Here is a 22,392-nt window from a genome sequence, read left to right on the forward strand (position 1 = left end):
AATTACCTGGAAGTGTGTGCGGTGGTAGATAATGCTCTTTATATATATATATTTTTTTTTACGCTGGACCACAAATATACCCTTCTTATGCTGTTTGTTTATCAAATGAGTCTAAGCTGGCAGGTTTGATATACTTATACTTAAATAGATATAATCAGCCATTTTAGCCTCACATTACACTTGAGCTTAAGCTAATTAATCTCCAATGTTTGTCGGACACAAACAATGCGGATTGACTTGATTTCCGTGACTGTGTTTATCTTCTGGGAAGACAGTTTTGCCCAAATATCACTTTGGGACATGAACACTGTTTGTGTCCTTGCGTTTAGGTCAACACTTGCCGAGGAACGACTTTGATATTGACATTGTGAAACGTAGATGCTCATTCTGGTTTGGTGGTGGCGATGAATCTTTTTTGCAACACGTGAATTTTCAATTCGGCCCCTGTGACATTCCGAACGGGTCTGCGGAGACTTTTTTCGAGTGACAGCGGTACTCCATCCCACATGATTGTGTTAAATAAAACACTGCCCACATGTTTGCCTTAAACCAAGTAGCCCTTAACTGTTTGGATAGACAGCTGGCAGTTGCACTTAATGTATTTGTTTATTTTGGAGATAAGCGGCCTCTTTTATGGATAAGCAGCTGACGCTTCCCTTCTGTCAAGCTGGGACAGGCTGCGGGAAGATAAAATAGTCTGTTAATCTGGTGCTGGTGAGCAGAGAGAGTGATGTTATTGACCTACGCTGGCAGCAATGTGTTTCAATTATACTCGGCTATCCATTTGTCAGGAGAGCCAAGTGATGGAAGGGGGGAATGGGGGGAGGGGGGGCGGCCATGGAGTTCAGCCCTGGGTTAGAGTCATTCTCCGTCACTTATGATGTGTCTTATAGGAAAGTGCTTTAATTGAATTACCCAATTTATTCTTCAAGCAACAATGGCCTGGATCGGTGATGTGAAACAATTAGATACGTGTTTAAAATAAGGCCCGTGTGCATATGTCATCTCTCCGCGGTCTAAATGGAGGTAGACAAGCAACGCTGACTTTCTTAATGGAACAAACCTGAATGAATTTGGACGACCAAAAGAGTCTTATTTTGGTACCATGGTATCTGTACATCCATCCATCCATCTATTTTCTGATCCGCATTATCCTCACAAGGGGCATGCTGTAACCTATCCCAGCTGTCTTCGGGCAGGAGGCGGGCGACACCCTCAACCGGTTGCCAGCCAATTGCAGGGCACACAGAGACAAACAACCATCTTATTTTGTTTCAGAATGGGCTCCACTCCCTTTAAGATGCATTTGATTTAAGTTTCAGCAAATGCCATGCTGGAATGAACACAATGCCAAAACAGATCTAGCGCAAAGTTTGTTTTTCCACTCCAACCTCAGCAACGTGTGATATTTTTGGCTAGATTTGCAAATTGCAAACAGTTACGTGAGATTAATTCTTATCGAGTTGAATTTATTCAGCGTGAGCAGCTGGAAGAGGTCAAAGCGGTGCTTGCCGACTGTCTGCGAGCTGTCTGAGACGGCCAGGCCGTCAATCACCGCGGCCACAGTTGCAGGTGTGGAGAACGGCGCGCGAGTTAGTGCTGCACTGGCCTACTTGCTCTCTGGCCCACACACCTGTTCGCTCACTACACTCTAATTGTCAATTCATTTATTTCCCGCAAGTCTCCAGCTCCCGCTGCGCGTGCCCGCTCACTGCGTCTAATCAGCAGTGTATCTTCGCAGCTCCTCTTGTTAAGAGTGAAGAATAGTGAGCCGAAATGCTCTCCATAAGCATGTAATGTACACCAATTATGGTAATGCGCCGTGTTGCAGATGGTCCAGCGGTGATTGCCGCTTTTTTGCGTCGCAAGAGGCCGTCCAAAAGCGCGTCGTAAAAAGCCGCGCGCTACTCATTCCTATCCTCATCTCCAGCCAAGTATCGCTTTGTCATTTTCATCCGTGCAGTTTTTCCACCACGGATAAGATGGTGTGTAAAGTTGCACACTGGGAAAACAAATTGCCGATGAGAAGTTGTTTTCAACACGCGACAATAAAATAGCTGATGGATAAAATGAGATGGTTATTCACATGTTTACAAAGCGGAAATTTCAGTCAATTGTTCTTTAATATGTATTTTAAAAATTGCTTTCGTTGATGTAATTGGGAAATGTTATTGCGCATTGTGATATTTTTGTATAATTGATGCTTTGACATGTTATAAAATTGAATAGAGTAGAATCAAGATCTTTTTTCTTTTTTTTACATTTTTCTCGAGAAATTTCACTCCACAGGAGGGACATGAGTCGTTATCCACTCCAACTGATTCAGGTTGTTTCCTCACCCGATCCTGAATAAGAAGTGTGGCATTTGAAGTGTGCTTTGTGGCGGGGAAAGTGCATGCAGTTAACTGTACATCTATAATTGTATACGGTATTGCTCCGAGTTCTGTACCCATCTTCTGGGCCACACCTGGAGTATAAGATAATGGTAATAAGCCAACTTCTTAGCCAGTCAATAAAATCTGTAAGCAGACTACAGCCTTGAGTCCTACAACCTTTGCAGCACGGGTTTCTGCCAGCCATGATTCTTTTTTAGTGTGGTAATTACTGGGGATGCGCTGCAAATGTCACCGGCAGATAAACTACAAGAAAAGCCCCACCTTAAGAGACTGTTTTATTCAATCTGGGCAGTCAAAACAGAAGCAAATTGGTCGAAATTTAATCCAATTGAAATTCATCCATCCATCCATCTTCTACCGCTTATCCGGGGCCGGGTCGCGGGGGCAACAGCTTTAGCAGGGAAGCCCAGACTTCCCTCTCCCTAGCTACTTCTTCCAGCTCTCCCCGGGGGATCCCGAGGCGTTCCCAGGCCAGCTGGGTGACATAGTCCCTCCAGCGTGTCCTGGGTCTTCCTCGGGGTCTCCTCCCGGTGGGACATGCCCGGAACACCTCACCAGGGAGGCGTTCAGGAGGCATCCGAATCAGATGCCAAAGCCACCTCATCTGGCTCCTCTCGATGTGGAGGAGAAGCGGCTCGACTCTGAGCCCCTCCCGGATGACCGAGCTTCTCACCTTATCTCTAAGGGAGAGCCCGGACACCCTGCGGAGAAAACTCATTTCGGCCGCTTGTATCCGGGATCTCGTTCTTTCGGTCACGACCCATAGCTCGTGACCATAGATGAGGGTTGGAACGTAGATCGACCGGTAAATTGAGAGCTTCGCCCTTTGGCTCAGCTCCTTCTTCACCACGACAGACCGATACAACGTCCGCATCACAGCAGACGCTGCACCGATCCGCCTGTCGATCTCTCGCTCCCTCCTGCCCTCACTCGTGAACAAGACCCCAAGATACTTAAACTCCTCCACTTGGGGCAAGATCTCTCCCCCAACCCGGAGGGGGCACTCCACCCTTTTCCGACTGAGGACCATGGTTTCAGATTTGGAGGTGCTGATTTTCATCCCAACCGCTTCACACTCGGCTGCGAAACGCTCCAGTGAGAGTTGGAGAGCCCCGTTTGAAGGAGCCAACAGCACCACATCATCTGCAAAAAGCAGGGATGCAATACTGAGGCCACCAAAACGGACGCCCTCAACGCTTCGGCTGCGCCTAGAAATTCTGTCCATAAAGATTATGAACAGAATCGGCGACAAAGGTCAGCCTTGGCGGAGTCCTACCCTCACTGGAAACGATTCCGACTTACTGCCGGCAATGCGAACCAAACTCTGACATCGGTGGTATAGTGACCGAATAGCCCGTATCAGGGGTTTCGGTACCCCATACCCACGAAGCACCCCCCACAGAACTCCCCGAGGGACACGGTCAAACGCCTTCTCCAAGTCCACAAAACACATGTAGACTGGTTGGGCGAATTCCCACATACCCTCGAGGACCCTGCTAAGGGTGTAGAGCTGGTCCACTGTTCCACGGCCGGGACGAAAACCACACTGCTCCTCCTCAATCTGAGGCTCGACTTCCTGACGAACCCTCCTCTCCAGCACCCCTGAATAGACCTTACCAGGGAGGCTGAGGAGTGTTATCCCTCTGTAGTTGGAACACACCCTCCGGTCCCCCTTTTTAAAAAGAGGGACTACCACCCCGGTCTGCCAATCCAGAGGCACTCTCCCCGTTGACCACGCGATGTTGCAGAGGCGTGTCAACCAGGACAGCCCCACAACATCCAGAGCCTTGAGGAACTCCGGGCGGATCTCATCCACCCCTGGGGCCCTGCCACCGAGGAGCTTTTTAACCACATCGGTGACTTCAACCACAGAGATAGGAGAGCCCACCTCAGGGTCCTCAGACTCTGCTTCCTCCAAGGAAGACGTGTTGGTGGAGTTGAGGAGGTCTTCGAAGTACTCTGCCCACCGGTTCACAACGTCCCGAGTCGAAGTCAGCAGTGCCCCATCCCCACTGTACACAGTGTTAGTGGTGCACTGCTTCCCCCTCCTGAGACGTCGGATGGTGGACCAGAATTTCCTCGAAGCCGTCCGGAAGTCGGCTTCCATGGCCTCACCGAACTCTTCCCACGCTCGGGTTTTTGCCTCGGCGACCACCGAAGCTGCGTTCCGCTTGGCCAGTCGATACCCGTCAGCTGCCTCTGGGGTCCCACAGGCCATAAAGGCTCGATAGGACTCCTTCTTCAGCTTGACGGCATCCCTTACTGCTGGTGTCCACCAGCGAGTACGAGGGTTGCCGCCACGACAGGCACCAGCCACCTTACGGCCACAACTCAGATTGGCCGCCTCAACAATAGAGGCACGGAACATGGTCCACTCGGACTCAATGTCCCCCGTCTCCCCCGGAACATGGGAAAAGCTCTGTCGGAGGTGGGAGTTGAAACTCCTTCTGACAGGGGATTCCGCCAGACGCTCCCAACAAACCCTCACAATACGTTTGGGTCTGCCAGGACGGACCGGCATCTTCCCCCACCATCGGAGCCTACTCACCACCAGGTGGTGATCAGTTGACAGCTCCGCCCCTCTCTTCACCCGAGTGTCCAAAACATGCGGCCGCAAATCCGATGATACAACCACAAGGTCGATCATCGAACTACGGCCCAGGGTGTCCTGGTGCCAAGTGCACATATGGACACCCTTATGTTTGAACAAGGTGTTCGTTATGGACAGTCCGTGACGAGCACAGAAGTCCAATAACAAAACACCACTCGAGTTCTGATCGGGGGGGCCGTTCCTCCCAATCACGCCCCTCCAGGTCTCACTGTCATTGCCCACGTGAGCATTGAAGTCCCCCAGCAGAACAAGGGAGTCCCCAGCAGGAGTACTCTCCAGCACACCCTCCAAGGACTCCAAAAAGGGTGGGTATGCTGAGCTGCCGTTTGGTGCATATGCACAAACAACAGTCAGGACCCGTCCCCCCACCCGAAGGCGGAGGGAAGCAACCCTCTCGTCTACCGGTGTGAACCCCAATGTACAGGCACTGAGCCGGGGGGCAATGAGTATGCCCACACCTGCTCTGCGCCTCTCACCATGAGCAACTCCAGAGTGGAAGAGAGTCCAACCCCTCTCGAGAGAACTAGTACCAGAACCCAGGCTGTGTGTGGAGGCAAGTCCGACTATATCCAGTTGGAACTTCTCTACCTCACACACCAGCTCGGGCTCCTTCCCTGCCAGAGAGGTGACATTCCATGTCCCAAGAGCTAGCTTCTGCAGCCGAGGATCGGACCGCCAGGGTCCCCGCCTTTGGCTGCCGCCCAGCTCGCATTGCACCCGACCCCTTTGACCCCTCCCACGGGTGGTGAGACCATGAGAAGGGGGACCCACGTTGCCTCTTCGGGCTGAGCCCGGCCGGGCCCCATGGGTGTAGGCCCGGCCACCAGGCGCTCGCCAACGAGCCCCACCTCCAGGCCTGGCTCCAGAGGGGGGCCCCGGTGACCCGCGTCCGGGCAAGGGAAACTGAGTGCCATCGATTTTATCTATCATAAGGGGCTTTGTGAGCCGTGCTTTGTCTGGTCCCTCACCTAGGACCTGTTTGCCATGGGTGACCCTGCCAGGGGCATAAAGCCCCAGACAACTTAGCTCCTAGGATCATTGGGACACACAAACCCCTCCACCACGGTAAGGTGACGGCTCACGGAGAGGCCAATTGAAATTAAAGGAGTCAAATACAATAGCAGTGGATGTGGAGCACTCACCATTCTTGCTAATGTTTGGATTTTTTTTTGTGTGTTTTTCACTCAGAAATGTGAACTGAAGTGGAAAATAAAAATCACACATTGACCCAAATATCCACCGGAGGTCACCGCCACCAATTCTGCTGACGCGAAATGCATTAAAGAATTTGAATAGCAGATATCGTAACTGAAAGCTTTCTATTGCAACATTTGTATTCTAGTTGCACAAATGGAAAACTACAGGTGCACGATTGTTGCTGACTGAGGATGAGAACTTCTCAATTCCAATCCTCTGCGCCTCTCATTGCTGGATGAATCTGCATAAATTGCTTTCACTTAATGACGACCAACTAACACTCGCCTGACATTACAAGCGGGGGAGAAGGGGGGGGGGGTGTGAGAATCCATCGGCCAGCCAGCCAGCTAGCTAGCATCATTCTATTACCTGCTGAAATTGACACCAAAGTATCTCCTCCTTGATTAGCTTTGTCTCAAATAACAATGATAGCTTTAAGTGTGGCTAATTGAGGCTACGCTAGCTCAACCCTCCCTCTCTGTGTGAAGTGCTTACTCATTTTCTCTGGCCTTTTAATAATTACATTATCATTTTACACCCCTGCCTGTTCCTCGGGAAGCGCGGTCGGCGCTTGTGTTGAAGTGAAATCTCATTATTGGTACTGAATTATGTGCAGTTTATTGATCCCTGTGGTGGATTATTGCCCGCTAAGTTAGTCTAGACAGAATAGTTAGCCAGATGACAGGAGGGGTGGAGTTGTATTGCCCCCAAGGGGAGAATTCCTTTGCTCACTTAGCAATTAATGCCCGGCAGGAAATGGAATTTAAGTTCACACTAAATTCACCAAAGCCTTGACATGTGAAGTGCTGTACTCATAAAACAACATTAAGAATAAAAATTAACCAAATGAGATGTTAAAGAGACCCCCCCCCCCCCCCCCATCCGCCTCAGTGTTTCCAATCAGATACCTGCAGCAAAGAAAATGGTGTCCTTTAATTGGGCCACCACCGTGGTTGATGGTTGTTGGATAGGCTTCAGTCGGATCCATTTCGGAGACAGCCTTCGCTAATATCCAACGGAGGTTAGGTGAGGTTGTTTGTGTGATAAAGGGTTCATTGAATGGGTAAAGGCCAAAGTGCTGAGTAAGAGAGCGAGCAGGACATTCATCTATATAAAGCCATGCCTCCGTTTTAAAGCGATCCATCATTATCAGGACGAATGTTTCCTCCTTGAAAACCATAGCTAACCCCCAACAGCTTTTTTTATCAACTTTAATTGATCGTTGTTTCAGTTAAAGTGATATTGTTGGGCAGCTTCTGTTCCTATTTTATATGTTAGATGTTCATGGTTAATTTAAAAAAAAATCTGAATTTACTCAACACATTATGTCGTGTTTTAAATTGCCAAGATGCCTCGATGAAAAAGATTTATTTCTCTGACCCGTTGCGACTGATATTGACTCCCTGTTTGTTTTGATCAAGGGACCATTACAGCCATTGCCAAGTAATACGTACATATGACTGAGTCGGGTTGCAACTCTTTCCTTTCAAACGAGTGGCTTAAATCAAAAAATACTGGCTTGTTAGTTAGTGCGGGGCCTTGGACGTCCACGTCTGATAGCCAACAATTTGACCTCAACATGAGACTTTGCGTGTCTTTCCTGCGATTTGCTCTGTCATCTTTAATTTCGGTAAATACAGTACATATGGTACATAGATAAATCTGGCTGGAGTTGGAAGAGAAAAGGAGTTGATTCAGGTTGGAGATGAGAAAGGAAGCAGCTTATTATGCTGCTTTTACTGCTCCTCTGCTGACATAGAAAAACACAGCAGCCTTGACCTTGCATAACTGTGCCCATATACAGTACCTCTAATGATCTCTGAGTAGCTTGATGATAGGATATGTTGGTCCCCGACTCTTTGACTTCATTTTGACTATTCGTTTATGCGGTTGCGTCGCACTGCACTCACACACACGCACGCACGCACGTGCGCTCACCCTCAGCCTTGAAAAACACTGTCAGCAGTTTGAGCTAGGAGTGTGTAGCAAATGAGCTGTCCTATTGAAAAGAAATAGAAAGCAGAGTGGCGCACTGTTTTGCTGAAAGTGCTGCTTTGGCAAACTTAAGAGCAAACCGAAAAGCAGCAGACTTTAACTCTTAAGACATGAACATTGTTATTCAATTTATTCTAGTGCTGGTTTTGTTTTTGAAAGGGAGCATCCATTGGCAGGAGCGCTCGAAACACTGAACATATTGTAATTTGTAGATTTGAAATAAGGAAAATATCAAATCTGCTGTTTTTCAGTGTAGTTGCCGACTCAACTGCAGAGAGTATCAAACATCCATTTGGACTGGCTATGTCCTGGATTGATCATCGAGGCACTCTACCAGGCAACAGTGTATACGCACGTTCACAACTATGGACAACGAAGACTCTTCCATTTTGATTGCCTTCCTTCCTTTTAAGGCAGAGGCTGATTGTTGTGTCATAGCTAGTCTCTGACCTCCTTTAAATACGGAATGGATCTTGGTTGACTGACTGAGCTCAGGCGTCTCAAACTTTACTACCGCTGGTTTTATGCATGTTATGGGACAACAATCGGAATTTAACCTTCATGTTCTTTACTGCAAATTGGGTCAATGTGAAACGAAGAGCATCCACTTAGATCAGTCAGTCTTGCAATTCCTTCCGTGGCCTGCTCACAGCGCACGTCCTGCTAACCTCCTTCCCTCAACCCTGTCCGCTCCAATTAAGATTTCATTAAGCTGTGAATAGGAATGTTAAGATTGAGGGTTATCACCGGGCCACTCTTGGCTTCCCCAAATGAAACACCTTGAGTGACCTCTCTGATTTACCCAATACAGGGGTCGCCTGCCCTCCCCCCTCCTCATCCGCATCTTCCTCTCATGTTGTGTGGTCTCCTCTCCTCTCTTCTGTTGTCTCATTCCTCGCTGCGTGAAGGCTTGTATGGTGGGTGGCAGGGGCGGAATAGGGTGGCAGGCGGTGGGGTGGGTCGGGTGATCTTCTGTCCCTGGGTGAGTGAGTGTGGATAAGAAGTTGTTTGAATTCATAATTGTGCTCTTGTGAAGGAGGAGATTTGTAAAGCAAGGCTGCCTTCATTGTGTGGCTGGGCCGAATCCGGTGGAGGGTGTGAGCGGCTCAAAGCTAATGTAATCTATGCTATTAGAGAGGGTTAATTAGCTGCTGAACTGGCTCCTGAAGAGCAGGCACAGAAGGGACAAAGGGGGGGGGGGGACAGCGGGAGAAGGAGGCCGGCAGTTGGGATCGAGAGGTCTTCAGGGAGTCATTAGAGGCTGCTTGTTGTAATACAGCCACACAGTCAATAAGGCTACTCGTCAGAGAAATGGAAGCAAGGCAACGGATGAGCTGAATGGAGAGAGAACTTAACAAGGTGAAAAAAAGTAAAAATGCTTGAAGCTCTGACGTATTTGAAGCCCAAGATGACAGTGTACCGTACACCTGCACAAGAAATCCAGGACAAGAACAGCATCGGAAATAATGCTCAGTTACAAGGGGAGAATGAAGTAGAAGTTTTTAGCACTGCGCATGTAACTTTACATTGGTGAGGTGTTTTTAAAGGGAGATTTGTGGAAAATTCACTTTTTAATTGCTAGTATACAAAAAAAAAAAAGGTTTGCCGAATGCCTGTCCACCCATTTAGTGCAAAGGTGTACTTATAACAATTTTATAGACAAATGATACTATTTATAGTCGTGCGGGGAGCGTGAGATGTTTTCCTCTCCCTTGGGGGGGGGGGGGGGGCATGACAGAAAATAATTGAGAACCACTGGTTTAGATGAAAGACGGCCCGGTAGTCCAGTGGTTAGCACGTCGACTTCACAGTGCAGAGGTACCGGGTTCAATTCCAGCTCCGGCCTCCCTGTGTGGAGTTTGCATGTTCTCCCCGGGCCTGCGTGGGTTTTCTCCGGGTACTCCGGTTTCCTCCCACATTCCAAAAAAAAAGAACATGCATGGCAGGCTGATTGGACGCTCTAAATTGTCCCTAGGTGTGAATGTGAGCGTGGATGGTTGTTCGTCTCTGTGTGCCCTGCGATTGGCTGGCAACCGATTCCGAAGACAGCTGGAATAGGCTCCAGCACCCCCCGCGACCCTAGTGAGGATCAAGCGGTTCGGAAAATGGATGGATGGTTTAGATGATGAAAAAAAAAGAGATATCTGCCAAAATCTTTTTTAAGCAGACTCTGTTTTGTGCTAGTGGCTCTCTGCTGTAGTCTATATGTATAGATCAGCGCGTCCTTCCATGGGTCCGCTCTCTTTCCAAGCAAAGGTTCACTTAAAGTAAGCTGTTAGGGCTTTGGGCATTTTAATGCCGATTAATTACTTTCCCAGGCCAGAGCAATCCATTTTTGTTTGTTTGTGGCTATTGTGGCTTTGTCTTGACCTTGGGGGTGAAGAAAGAGGGCTGGAAAAAGAGAGCGAGCCTACCACAGTAGAGTGAGACCCTCAATTTAATAGTGGCGTGAGGTGTTTCTCCAGCCCCATCAGATCAATGGAGAGTAAATAGCCCACACTTCTTGTTTCACAGCAGTATTGATCTTTTGCTCAGACTCGGCTTCCTTTCCCCCCCAGCTTCTTATGTCTTTCAACCCTTGGGACTGTGCTGATTGCCATAGATTGGACAAGCTAACAAGCGCATGATGAGGAGCCAGGCTTTCTTTTCTTCTCATAGGCTGTTTCATTTTTTTCACCCCCTTTGTGGCACTGGCATGAACACAGACAGACAGACGTACTCTCGGGGACTTGCAAAAAGCATCAGATCTACACAGCTCGGGCGCCATGAAGGACTATGCCGTTTCTTTCTTGTTGCCTGTGTTGTCAACGATGTTCTGTCTTCATCTTGGAGGATCTGCATAAACCGCGCATGGCTGCGAGACTACTGGAGTACATCAACTCAGCTAGAGAGCCTCTGTGACAATACTCTACGTGCGCCTTTACCTCTATGGAAACTTTTCTTAATTTTATTTTATTTTTCCCCCAGCTGGCACCACGTCTGTTCCGGAGTCTTCCATCATCTTGGAAAATATCTCAAGTGGCCTGTGGAGAGCGACACACCCTGCCTGCGCCGCAGGACGGCAGAGGAGCGGCTTGTGGGTGAGTTCAGTATCAGTTTGCAGAGGACAAGATGTGATTGGGCTAGGAGAGGAGATGAGTGGAGAAACTCCTCCCCACTCACGTAGTTAACACCCCTGATATGACTCCTTGGGCAAATTAACCTGTTTGTACACTCATTACTATGAGGAATTTTACGATACCTTAGATTCTTAATTGATTGAAAGTAATTGAAACGTTTTGGCACACAAGTGGTTCTTTTTGTCTGCGCTTGAGATAAGTACAGTAAATATTGTTGGACGGCGTGCTGCCGAGAGGCAACGATCGATACAAAGTGTGTTTATTGACTCCAAAGGTTGTTTGTGCTGCAAGCGAACAACATAAATGAAATGTGTGGTCTGCTTTTAAGGAACATTTTGATCACAAAGATCAACTTATAACTGCCCGGGCTGGCGATGTTTACGCTCGGAATAGAAAATGATTGGATATCCACACACTGTGGATGTCTTTTAACATGCTCGAGGTTTTCACTCGATTCCCTCGTCACACAAAATAGATTACTTTTTGCCGAGAAAATTCTGTTTTCAGAGTCCAGAGGGCCTTACTGTACAGTAGAAAAGCAAATCTAATGTACTCATATCAATCTGTCCTACTCCGTCCCAATAACAATTCAAAAACAAACCTTTGAGAGCAGGTAGTTGTCCTTTGCCCTTTTAATATTTCAACAAGCTTCGTTCCTGTCAGATGCACAAAAGTCCTCGTGCAGTATGTCATATTCGCATTTCATTATTGGATCCCAAATATAAGACTTCCCGCTCACCATCCTTTATTTTTGATTCTTTTTTTGTTGCCCCGATTCCTCTCACCTGTCATGTAACCGCTCTCCAATCCCCCCCCCCCCCCCACCCTATCCTCGCTTTGTTTGCATGTGATATTTTAGAAGACGGCGTGAGGGATGACAGTTCCAACAAGGCCTATTAGGCAACCCTCAGGGTGCCCTCAGCACTGATTTGAGCACCATTAATTTTCTATTATAGAGTGCTAAAGATGTGCCCCTGCACAGTCATTCACCTTGCTTATTGAGTCTCACACACCAATTGTGGACTTTTCCTGGGCAGCTCGCTGCCGTAAGTGTAGTGTGACCCCTCTGGGGAGCTAATTTATTATTTGCCGATATTGATCTGGACGTGTAGGCCAGCCAAGCTGTGTCCAATGTTGACTCTGCTCTGGCTTGTGGTGACTTTGCCCGTTGCCAAACTGGAGCGGACGTACTGTACTTGGCCCGGGCTCGAATGCTCTTGTTTCTCAGATTTTTCAAATTGGCTGTTTTTTTTTCCCAACGGCTTCTTACCCATATAAGTATCAAATAATAGGCTGTATTATGATATAATCTATTAAAGATTTCTCTGTTTAAACCATGACTTATCATATACAGTATATAGACACACATATACAGACACACGCACACACACACACACACACACACACACACACACTAAAACATATTGAGCAGAATTTAGATATAATCTGATTGGTCCAAGACGGGGGAGAAAAATCACTGTTGAAGGAAAAGAAAACAAATGTAGAAGGTCAGACAAAACATTTATCACGCTATGTGCACCGGTTGGGTACATAGCAAAGGAACAGTAAAGGTTATGACTCCAAAACCACCAGATAACAGCAGCCCATCATGACACACCGTCTGGAGATTTGAGTATAATATTGAGTTACTACTTCTGACACCCATCTGACCAAAGGCGTTATGAAGAAAGGGACTCGAACTGGGAATGTTGGTACTTTGTACAATGCACCAATGAATACAGCAACAACAAATGTTGTGTTCCCATTTGCTGATATCAACATTTTATAATTTATATTTATTTATATACTTTTTGTTCTTCTACTTATCCCTTTCATATTTTTTCTGCTGTAAATTGGGAATTTCTGCATTGTGAGACAAATGGAGATGTTCTTATGTTATCTTATCTTTAGAGGTTGAAGAGTGTTTACGAAATGTCAAATGAAAGCATATTGATGGTGGCATCATGACTGCGACGGCAATCTTTCTCTTTGCTGGTACACGGGTGAAATTCTCAGGTGAGAGGTCGTGATTGGAGTGACATTTGTTGGTTGTGTAGTAATTGAGTGCAATAAAAAAAAAAGATAATAATAATAATGAGTAACCAATTTGTCAAAGAACCGACGAAGGTTCGTTGACAGGTGATGCATGGGCCTCTTATTTCCATTAGTCTGCCCTACAGGATTTATTATTAATCAGCTAAAAATATATTCGTAATTCTCGAAATTTTCAAAAAGAATATAGTGGTAATACAATGATATCATTATAATTGAATACTATAATTAAAGATAAAGAGATACAATGGATAGAATAAGCCCAAACGTACCGTAATTTTGTCACGTTGCGAGGTGGTGGTGGACCCCAAAAAGCAGGCAGGAGGGAGGAGCAGGGTGCATTTGAAGAATTGTATTTAAAACAAAGAAAACTACATCCAAAACAAACAAAGTCCAAAGTATCAAACAAAAACCATGATTAAAGCTAAAACATAACAATGAACTAAACATGACAGAAACTAAGAGCAAACAGCAACACACATGACAGTAGCAAGAAGCAACAATGACCCGACACCGAGTGATCGGGCAGGAGTCCTTTTATACGACTAATTACCAAATGGCCAACAAGTGTGCAGCTGCCGGGCGAGCCCTACAGTGCCACCTGTTGGTCCCTAAACCGAATCATGACAAATTTAGGGTTGACTAAAGATTCATGATTTTACAGTCCGCTATGACAATATCATTTATTTTGATTCCAGTTATTTGGTTTTCAATTCTCATTGTAATTCATCAAATCATCTGCATCAACAATACACAGAAGGCAAATTGCGGCCGAACCAATCTCTTGCTATGAGCCAATAGAAAACAAATGTCGACAGAAACTATGCTTTTCAGTGAGATGAGAACAGAGGTCATGTGAACACTGTTTGATCAAATATCCAGATGTGGAGGGCGTGTTTGAAGTTGGAATTTGTCCGTGGGGAGATTCGTCTCCGCCATTGATGATCCTCTTACATAAACATGTTCTCACATAATGTATATGCCTGATGGCCATTAAATGCACGCACATTCATATTTTTTTTTCTTTTCACCCAAGCATCCTCTTATAGTACGACTAACTTCTAAATCAAACACATTGTCAAATGAGGTCTTAACTCTCAAAGAGCTATTCAAATTTGTGGGGTCCAGCGGAGGACCTCGACTGTGCACGTTTTTCGACCCCACCACACCACACACACACACTGGGTTATATTATCCAGAAACCTTCTTGACGGCTTGTAACATCTCCAGACTCGGCTTGGTCAACCCCAACCCTAATTGGTATTTAATGTTTTTGTTGGTCCTCAGAGGGCAGAGAGCAATCAGTGTTGTTGTTGTTTTTTTCTTTCTCCCCAAAGAGCTCCGCTCAATATATCAATATATATATCAATATATCATTGGAGATTACCAAGATTACCAAGCAAAGGGCAAAAAAAAAAAAAATCGAGATTCTGAGGTATGTGCAGAGATGCATTTTATAAGATAGACCATGTTTCCTCTGTGTGATTTATTTTGATCGAATCTAACCTGATCTTTATGGCCTTGAACATCAAGAAAAGGTCAGGAATTTTCCCACCGACGAAACCGCCTGTAAGAAAGCCAAATTTGTCCACACTAGCTCTGCAAAGATGATTTCATGGTCGACAAGCTGTTGTTGAATTTGGCCCGACCTCAGAGGCTGGCACATATTCATCTTTCATATGCGAGTCACTAAACCTGAGGCAGAGGTCACCCAGAAGACATCTCTGATGAGGAAACACGGTGGAGTGGATTTTCCACTGTCGCTGCGTTGATGTCTGCTATTGCTGTTATGGAAGAGTGGGCAAGCAGACCGTGGAACCCTGATGGAGAAAGAAACGGGGAGGAAGCTACCTCAGGCACCTTTTGTCTCGTTCCATGCAGCTTCCAAAACCCAATTGTCTGCCCTCTGCCAGAGACCACGGTCTGCGGGGACACTCTTCACAGCTGTCTACACTCTCAGGGGAAAGTGAGTAGACAGAAAGACGTAGAAAAAGGAAATACATGAAATGGGGCCCATTTTACCTCCCTACCCCCTGAAAAAGCTGTAACTTTGAGTTTTCAAATTTAAGACCTTAACTCATTCAGTCCCAAAGACGTTTTTAAACGTCTTTTCAGACTTGGTCCAGAATTGGCTGGTACTGAATGAGTTTTAATGATGTTTATCGTGACACTGTGTCCTTAAGCACCTACTGATTTTCTCAGATGTAAGCAGCCAACCCAAAATCCATGAGTTAAACAAACAAAAAAATTACGGTTCGAACCAGTTCCACCAAACCGTACTGATGTACCGAATTACACGGGTGCAATCAACAAATGGGGTGTTAAATCATTGGCTACAGTCTGTAAAAACATCCACATCCTGTAGATTATTTGCCCGTTTACTCTCTTTGTGGCAATATCCTCGTTTATTGACAATCTCGCCATGTTTTTAAGGTTCAATAAATCAATACAATACAGTGTACAGTAGGTCAAGCTCGAAAACTTGATACAGGGTCACGGTTTGCAGAGTATCGGTACGTGCGCAGTGCTGCAATCCCTCGTGTGGTGGCGTGCAGGTCTAAGCGCCATCTGTAATTATTTCACAATGGGTCCATTTAAGTCACATTTGGCCACAGCCCTCCATGTGCAGCGGGCTTTATTCAAAATCCTTACGATCAACCCTGCATCTGAACATCTGGTTGCGTTCACATCATTTCACTTGTCAGGTTTGGTTGAGTTTAGACAAAAGTAAAACCGCAGTTGTTGCTCTGCTCAGTGCGGATTGTTGGATCAAGACCGAACGATGTCATCCAAACCTTGGTGTGTGTCAAGACAGATTGAGGCCGCTTGAAGTGGTGAGCTTCATCAGCTTGCAAGTGAACTCTGGTGCAGTTGGGTTGCCTAGAGCACGGACCAAATGCACGTTGCCGTATTAGCATATCGGCATTACAACCTCGGTCGGTGTTGGGTTTTAAAATACAGATCCAATGAAATCTGAGAATGTTTTTTTTTAAACTAATTTATTGCCATCCATTTTGGAACATGTGCCAATGCAAAATAGCTAATTTCACAGTACGTAAAATGAGGTATTCAAATACATTTATCCAAAGCAACAAGCAAATGTTGCTGCCATGTCTGCAGTCTCATTAGTAATCTGGGCAATCTGTCTCACCAAGAAAATGTCAGTAAGATAAGATAAGATAAGATATCCTTTATTAGTCCCACACTGGGGAAATTTACAGCCCCCAGCAGCAAGAATGTTGGCAGAAAGAAGAAGAAGAAAAAAAAACAAACACCGTCCAATTAAGTGCAATATAAATACAAAATGGATAAATCGCAGTGCTATTTACAGTTGTTTTCCACAAAGCGACGCAGCATTGATGGAGATGTATCTTCAACTTCATGGTGCCTCATGAAAGCCAAATCAAATGTTCCCAAATTTGACAGCAGAAGCGTGGAAATTGCATGACGATGACGACTCGGATTTGGGGGGAGCTGCCAGCACTTTGCATTAAGTTACATTGAGCACTAATTGGATGCTACCTGGCTCCACATCACTAGCGGCTCTGAATAGGATCAGGATCTGGCTCTGGCTAACAGCAGGCGCTCTGGTGTTTCTGGTTGATTACCTTTTTGCAATGGAAAAGGGATGATGGGGTTGGGGGGGGGGGGTGCGATGGGGAAATCCTCTCTTCTCTCACACAGGCCCTTGGCCTCATTGGCCGGGGTCTAGCTTTTTGATTTTTCCTGATGTCCCTGAAATTAATTTTCAGCCGTGATTGCCTCTGTGAGGATGATCAAACATTTGGAGTAATTGCTGCAGTATGACTGTGCAGCGGGGAATACCGAGACGGGTGGCTAGACTTCCCCTCAATGTCTTATATGGAATCATTCTTACTGATCTCTATACAGTATGACTTCATGTCATACCTCTGAAATGGTTTCCAGTTATCTGTATTGATATCCTGCTGATACATTTCATTGCATCGAAATTGTACAATTACGTGCACTTGATGACTGCATGAAGAAAAAAAGGGACTTAAATAAAAGCGTGATGGCCCTATATTTATTTCGGCAGACAGTCATGTATGTTCTTGTCTCAGGGGATTTTTAGTTGAATCCTCTCACACTTTCTTCCTCCTTTACCTTTTCTGTTTTTGTAAGAGTACAAAGAGGAGCTTTCTGCCAACAACCTTACAAATCATCAGTCAGTTTAGTAAACCAGAAAAAGTACCATGTATAGTATTTGATTTTGCGAGGGATTTGGGCAGATTTTTAGAGATGGACGTCATTCTGAAAGTTTCTCCTCATTCCAAGATTACCAGCTGCTCTTAAAATACAAAATGGATAAATTTTGTATTTATATTGCACTTAATTGAACGGTGTTTGTTTGTTTTTTTCTTCTTCTTTCTGCCTACATTCTTGCTGCTGGAGGCTGTAAATTTATAGAGTGACCGTTGGGTACTTGGTCACCTTACGAGCTAAGAACCTTCACCACTGAGCGATCAGTGATTGTGTGTACCTCTTATCAACTGAATTCACCACAGGTGAATTTTATTCCAGTTTGTGGAAACAGTGAAGCGCCAGTGAATACTCCCTGGATCCTCACCAACGAAGCAAATAGGCCAGTACGGTCTTGCTAACGTTTGGACTACAGACAATGGGCGCGACACTTAAAAAACACAACCCAGCGCACTCGCTTCACCCGTTTTAGTGCTCATCCTCTCTCCCCTGTCTGCCTCCCGGTCTCTCCAGCTCACGCACATTTACAGCCATATCTTTTTTGACACCTGTAAAATATGGAAGTAATGATGTCTACAGTGGATGGATGGCTGAGTGAGCCTGCAATGGGGGCTATATAGTGCCATGTTCACCTTGAGGTCACTCATTCGATTCAGGGCCTGCTCGCTACTGATCAGAAATGATTTCCATCTAATGGTGGAGAAGAATGGAAGGAACCAATGCGTCTCAGTGGTCCCAGCGTTCCCTCCGTAATATGGAATAGAGAATTAAACCCTCACCTGCTTCACAGGCGGGTTGATCCCTGCAAGTGAAATTTGTGGTGGTGGTATGACTGACTGCGCCTATAAACACACAAAGTATATCGTGTCTTTCATTTCAGTGGTAGACCATTCAATTGTTTTTATAGTAGCACTGCACCATTTTCCCTTTTGGTATTGTATCATTTTACGGTGGCTGGAGAACGGTTTTATTATTCGTATTATTCTACAAGAAAGGTCTCATGGCTGTGCTTGCCCTACAAAGGGTGTCTCTCTCACCAAGTACACCTTTTGCTCAGGGATTCAAATACTTGTTTCACTTGCATGGCATGGTTTTTTTTTTTGCTCCAGGTTCAAATCTTCTTTGCATCACCTCTGTTTGGTGATTGCATATTCTCCCCGTGGTTGTGTTGATTTTCTCCGGCTTTCTTGACACACCACAAAAACATGCTTCTTGGGTTAATTGAAGATTTTAATTTCCTCAACTGGGAATGTAATTGTGATTGATTGTTTGTCTCTGTGGATTACCTCACTGCCAGTCACGGTATAGACAAATGCACATATTGATTGGCTATCCTTATTTGAGTATCATTTTATATAGTAGGTTTGTGAAGTTTCGAGTTTTCAGTTGATAGCGGAGTTGCCTTCCACAGACGGAGACATAACCCGATTTTGTGTACATTAGTCAGAACTCACGGAATCTTTCTTGTCGTACCGACAATGTCGTAGGACAGTCATAATTGGAGGAAATCTTAGTGTACAAACACTTGTGGGTTATAAATATAAAATAATGAAAAACCGTAACCCCAAAAATGTTAATTCTGTGCTTGGTTAACTAGTTAATTAGATGACACTGTAGGTCAAGACCTTTGTCGACCATGGACCCCCTCTGCTCCAGTTCTGCACTCCTGTTTGAATGCCATCGTAGTATTGAGCAGAATGATGCTGCCACACGGTCTATATATTGCTTAGTTCTCATCCCTAGTTTAGTTGATTGTTGTGTGTCTCACATTCAGGTTGATCGACGCAATTACGCCACAAAGCACGGCTCCTCTCTCGAGCCTTACAATTATGGATTGTAGCGCCACCAGGTGGTTTATCAAATGTTGTCAACGGTTAAGATTGATCTTTGCCCCACTCAAAATGTGTTTGAAAAATACATGCATGTGTCATATGAGCCAACTATTTTCTACGCTGCCCTTTGAACAAAGAGAGGCCTCAGGAAAGAAAAATAAAAGGCTTATGGTGTAAGCCCGGGCTGTACAAGTCTGCCAGCTCACACTGTCCGTTGTTTGTTCCTTACCCAAACACATTCTTCATAAGTATCCGCGATACACCGCTCTGCAGGGAAGCCATGGATCCATGTGTCAGAATGCCGACCTTCTGAACAAGTCATGATGTACACGCACAAACAGCAACCCAGGGTGCATCCCGCACACCTTACTCGTAAGGAACAAAACTTTGGGCTTTGGGCTGACAACTGGTTTATGTACTGAGCAGCCAAAGGATGGAGGGTATAATCCTGGCTACTGCATTGACGCTCAGCAGAGTTCAGCAGACTTCCTGTTGTGCCCAGCACTTTCCTCTCGCCACACTTCTAAGTTCTTCTAAGTCCCCCCCCCCCCCCCCCCCCCCCCCGTAACAAAGAGCTCACTCATGCTCTCCGCTATGCCAGAATCAGCAGTACAAGAAGTCACGCCTCGACTTCTTGCCTCAAAACCACTTTCCAGCTCAAAGCTCAGGAGACACAAGTGAAGGTTAGTTCGTTCAATAAGTTATGACCGTGCCGTGTTTCTTTTCTATGATTGACTCCTGAGGTGTTTGTATCAACGCAATTAGCTTCATACACTCATACACGTTTTAAAGATAATTATATTTTGTTCCACATTTTGCAACAAATTGGGACACAAGCATAATGAACAATGGCCTGGTTTTGAGTTCAAAGGAATAATAACCACATTTTCTCGTGCCATTTTTTTTTTTTTTTTAAACAAGGATTCTTGGATCTTCATTTTGCTGTGTATTATCTAGTCTGATGCCAGCTGAACAGGGTAAGGGGATGACAATGGAGTGGTGTACTGCGAAAGACTGAAGGCTGTGCCAGGAGGATAAGAGCGAGTGGAAAACAGAGGGCGGGGGCTTCATTAGCATAACTAGCAGGATGCCCAGAACCTTTCGAGAGTGGCATGTTTATGGCACCGTGCTTGGCAAGAGCACACTCATTTTATAGGGTTTATTAAGAAGACAAGGGGAGCCGTAAGCAGAATGCGGGATTTGGGATATTGTCTGAGCATGTCTTTGTATGTTTGTGCTTGCATGTGTTCAAGTAAACATCTGCTTTTATTTCTTTGTTCACTTTGCCTGTGTGGGGTCCGTTAACGGAGGTGTGCCTGGTATTTGTGTGGGCAACTATAGTCCAACTAGGTTTACACGTTTGTATTTTGGCTTGATTGTCCTTTTAGACACAGCATAACGGGGCGCTTTCATAAGCCAATCCTCGGCAATGATCGCATTTCAGAACAGCGGAGAATGAGGCTCTTTGTTGTGCCCCGTGCCTTTCATCTCTCCGTGGTCATTTTCACAGAGCAAACAGGGACACTCATTATCAACCTGCACCTGAGAGGTCAGAGCCTGAACCCCCCGCCCCACCCCCGTTTCCCTCCCCAGCTGTGCTTCTCTTCACCGCTTCCCCTGCTCCGCACTCGGCTTTATTAGCACAGAACATCTTTTCCAGTCACTGAGCTTGCCCTTATTGTCTACAGTGGTCAGGGTCAAGTCAAGGGCACTCAGGCTAGATTGGAATCATTTGTCACTCGGTCCCGGACCGGCGCTGATTTCAGCAGAGACGGGAATGAGGTACATGGCGGTTCCAACACAACCTCTGACACGGGGAACAAGGGAGAGCAGCCACTGGATTCCGCAGATGGCCCGAACATATTAGAATGCGGCATTTGCCAACAAAAGCCCCTTGCAAATTTGAGAAGGCAAAAAAAAAAATGGAAGCATGGACTGAAAACATGTATGCCTTTGAGCAAAGACCTGTTTCTGCAACCAAGGCCTCCTTCTGAGAGTCCAAAATTGCTGCAAAAGTCACTGTGATAATGACAACACCTTTGTGTGTGGAAAGTAAGTGGCCCCCTTCCCAAGGAGGATTCCCAAGGAGGATGGCTCTTTAAATGACGCAAACCATGCAAGTGTTGTCATTTTGCGTTTGACTACATGAGGGTCATTTTCGCCTGCCACCTCTCTTCATGGTCAGCAGGAGCTTGCATGAACAATGGATCGTGCTGAGGCAGCATGTGGGAAATGACTTTAATACACCATATAGAATGGCTTATTACTCTGGTCAATAGGACTGCCATGACGACGATGTCTCCTGCCGCTTGGGAAGGTTAGACCTGTCACAGGACCACAGTGACTGATATTCGGACTCTGCTTATGAGGTCCATAATAGGTGTGTGTGTGTGTGTGTGTGTGTGTGTGTGTGTGTGTGTGTGTGTGTGTGTGTGTGTGTCGACAGGAGGTACTGACTGACAGGCGGGTTATAAGGGTTACATATGACATACACCTTGCTATTAAGCCTGAAAATAGTTCTCTTTTTTTTTTTTCTGTGAACTTTTACTTGTGAGCCCATTTAACATGTGGTGCATTGTCAGGGTCACAGTTGTGCTGATATGAAATCACAAATATTAATAGTCGAAATGGTAGGGGACCCAAATAATATATCAAACGATTTAATTTAAAAAAAAACAGGAATTGTGGCAAAACGAGGGGAAATGAAAGATTGAGCATAGGGCCATTTTAGCTTGGTTTCCCTCGGAGAAGGCCAAGTGTGGAGGTGAAGGTCACAGAGCGACTAAGCACACAGCTCATAAACAGCACAGCTGGAGGAACCATTGAAATGTAGCCCTTTGTTTTCTCTGCTCCGTAATTGGCCCCGGAGCCTTCTTTCGCCTTCCAGCTCTCTTGCTTTCTCTCTGTCCATCTCTCTTGTTTCTCTCCCTGTATTTCTCTGCACATATTTTCCACCAGGCATGCTGGCA

At 45.8% G+C, this 22,392-nt stretch overlaps 1 long non-coding RNA gene across 1 annotated transcript in view; it reads left to right on the top strand.

The window, feature by feature from the left end:
- Positions 1–22,392, top strand: part of LOC147205308 (uncharacterized) — a 170,031-nt gene that overhangs the window by 59,413 nt on the left and 88,226 nt on the right. Inside the window, exon 2 of the long non-coding RNA XR_015101048.1 lies at positions 11,167–11,279. This is a non-coding gene — a long non-coding RNA (uncharacterized LOC147205308). The remainder of the gene's footprint in view (positions 1–11,166; positions 11,280–22,392) is intronic.

Source organism: Hippocampus guttulatus, chromosome 5, assembly GCF_054856545.1.
Source record: "Hippocampus guttulatus isolate MCC_2025c chromosome 5, RoL_Hgut_1.0, whole genome shotgun sequence".
In the NCBI taxonomy this organism is placed as follows: Eukaryota; Metazoa; Chordata; class Actinopteri; order Syngnathiformes; family Syngnathidae; genus Hippocampus; species Hippocampus guttulatus.